Source organism: Vespula pensylvanica, chromosome 2 (genome assembly GCF_014466175.1).
Source record: "Vespula pensylvanica isolate Volc-1 chromosome 2, ASM1446617v1, whole genome shotgun sequence".
Taxonomy (NCBI): domain Eukaryota; kingdom Metazoa; phylum Arthropoda; class Insecta; order Hymenoptera; family Vespidae; genus Vespula; species Vespula pensylvanica.
In genome coordinates, this window is record NC_057686.1 from 7,172,371 (window position 1) to 7,174,870 (window position 2,500).

Consider the following 2,500-nt stretch of genomic DNA (forward strand, 5'->3'; position numbering starts at 1 on the left):
GCTTGAAAGTTATCGTTATTTGTATTTTTGGTGTGTGTGTGTGTGTGTGTGTGTGTGTGTGTGTGTGTGTGTGTGTACATATGATATTTAATTTATAGAAATTTACTCTTCATATATGAAGGAATTTTTTGATTAGATAAGTACGGAAATTAAATAGTTCATTGAAATATTTGATTACTATATTTGGATAGAAAATATTGTACTTTCGATACGAGGAATAAAAAGTTTGTTTGATATTTAGCTTTTGACTCATGAACATTTTACGTTTTCATTGTAAACGATTATTTTTTTCATTTTCCAAGTTTATCCAGGAAACAATATATATATATATATATATATATATATATATATATATATATACATACAATTCATATTCAAATTTTCTTTCAGATAAACCCTCATCGTGCGCGTGGGAGATATGTCGGAACATCACGGTACATCGCTTTTTTAGTCGACAAAGCTTTGTGGAACTTCGTTAATGAGAGCAAACAGAAAATTCGGATTTGAAAAGGATGCTTTCAAAGGAGACTACCAGGAGGCTGTGGTTGGACTAATTGTGAGTTTGAGAACGTTACATAGAGTTTTTATTATACAACGATCTCTCATATATTCATCGTGCATGAAGCTTTGAAAGCTCTTCGCGTCGGTTTGGTGGAATGTTTAAGAAAGGGAGAAGGGAGACTGGTAAATGCTAGTAGAACAAGTCGATATACGATATATATATATATATATATAATATATATTAGATGAAAAATAGGTAAAAGTAATATAAATGTATCGTTATCGTATGACTTTTCACGGCTGAATTCTTGCACAATTTTAAATGTCAAATGCCGGTCGAATTTCCTGTATAAAAATCAAGTCAATTTTGCGTGCGAACGAGTACTAAAAATAGAAAGAGAGAAAGAGGGAAAGAGAAAAGGAAAAAGAGAGTGAGAGAGAGAGAGAGAGAGAGAGAGAGAGAGAGAGAGAGACATCCTCGTAGGAAATCGAAAAGTACATATGAGAATTCGTGGGTCAAATCGAAGCTCAATATCGATGTGTAAAGAGCGAAGAAATAAGTGGCTACGGTCCGAGCTTTTTCCATCGACTCGTAAAATGTTTGTAGGTGTATGTAAAACATCCATAGATGTATGTATATACAGACACGCATACATGAATATATACATAAGAGAGTTTGACCCATAGCTAGAAAGTATTCGGAAGGGAGAATGGAATAAAGAACGCGATTTCGCCTTCGTCGTCATCGTCGTAGTCGTCGTCGTAGTCGTCGTCGTAGTCGTCGTAGTCGTATTCTGACTTCCAACCGATCTCAATTTCGTTCTCACGCTGGACGGAACGCAATAACAGGAGATAGTGGGACGAATCAATTTATCGAATTTCAATACAGGAGACAGTGTGGTGTGTATGGGGGATCGTAAGGAGGACATGCGGTACGACGATATAGCATATAGAAACGTTCGGTCCGTCATTCATGGATCGTCAACCTCAAGAATTCTTGAAATAAGTCGATGAGTTAATTTCATGTTCGTGGAATTTTACCGATAATTTCTTATACTAAAATGAAAATTCAGAAATATTTTCCTAAAGTAAGACCTTTTCTTCCTCTTTTTCTAATTCCATTTTCATTGATACATTAAGAATGACGAACTATATAACGAATTATCGATATAAATATTTCAACAATATCTGCATTGATACCTGGAATATAAATCGTTAGATCGTATCTAATCAAATCAATTTAAGATTTATTGGATTTTCTAATTCAATATCTTTTCGTTTGTTATCGTTTTTCGTTAATCAATAAGACACGCGAGATATTTATATTCAGATATGGATTCCAACTGAGCGGCGGATTGCTAAATAGAAAAAGAACAAAAATAAATAAAAATAAAAATAAAAAGGGATAGAGAAGTTAGGAAAGTCGTAGATCGTGAAGCGTAACTGCCGAAATATAAAGCACCTCGCGCCTTTTTCCGGCATTCTTTCAGCCACCTTCGAGAGAAAAGAATGCGGAGGAAAGAATCGTTTCTCCCTTTCTCTTTTTCTGTTTCTTTAGCGAAAGAAGGCTGTCTCGAAAGGGGGAACCCGTTCATTCGTCTACGTCCTTGCGTTCCAACGGATCTTTGCGTGTTTTGCATCCGGCACTTTTCTTCAGACTCTCACGATGCACCTAATGCATCGAGTTCCTGCTTTCTCTCTCTCTCTCTCTCTCTCTCTCTCTCTTTCTCTCTCTCTCTCTTTTGAGTTAAATTCGATTTTCTTCTCCTCTCTTCTTCTTCTTCTTCTTCTTCTTCCTTTTCATCTTCCTTTTTCTCTTTCCCTCTTTTTTTTTTCCCTTCTTCGTCTGTCTCCGAGATCCTCTTTTATCTCGTTCCAACCAACGGATGTTTTCCTCTTGTTGGATTTTCCACATTCGTTTACCTCTCATTCCTCTATATCCATTCTCCAATCGTATTTCCTTTCGTAGATATGCAGACGGAGACACGATCCTCCGTAT

The 2,500-nt window shown here is 36.0% G+C and overlaps 1 protein-coding gene and 1 long non-coding RNA gene across 5 annotated transcripts in view; one reads left to right on the top strand and one right to left on the bottom strand.

Annotated features, from left to right (window-relative positions):
* Positions 1 to 2,500, top strand: part of LOC122627361 — a 193,621-nt gene that overhangs the window by 9,100 nt on the left and 182,021 nt on the right. For all 4 annotated transcript variants that reach the window (XR_006326837.1, XR_006326835.1, XR_006326838.1 and 1 more), the window contains exon 2: positions 391 to 556. This is a non-coding gene — a long non-coding RNA (uncharacterized LOC122627361). The remainder of the gene's footprint in view (positions 1 to 390; positions 557 to 2,500) is intronic.
* LOC122627349 (disintegrin and metalloproteinase domain-containing protein 10-like) overlaps positions 1 to 2,500 on the bottom strand; it is a 137,137-nt gene that overhangs the window by 7,619 nt on the left and 127,018 nt on the right. The gene's annotated exons all lie outside the window — the stretch shown is intronic.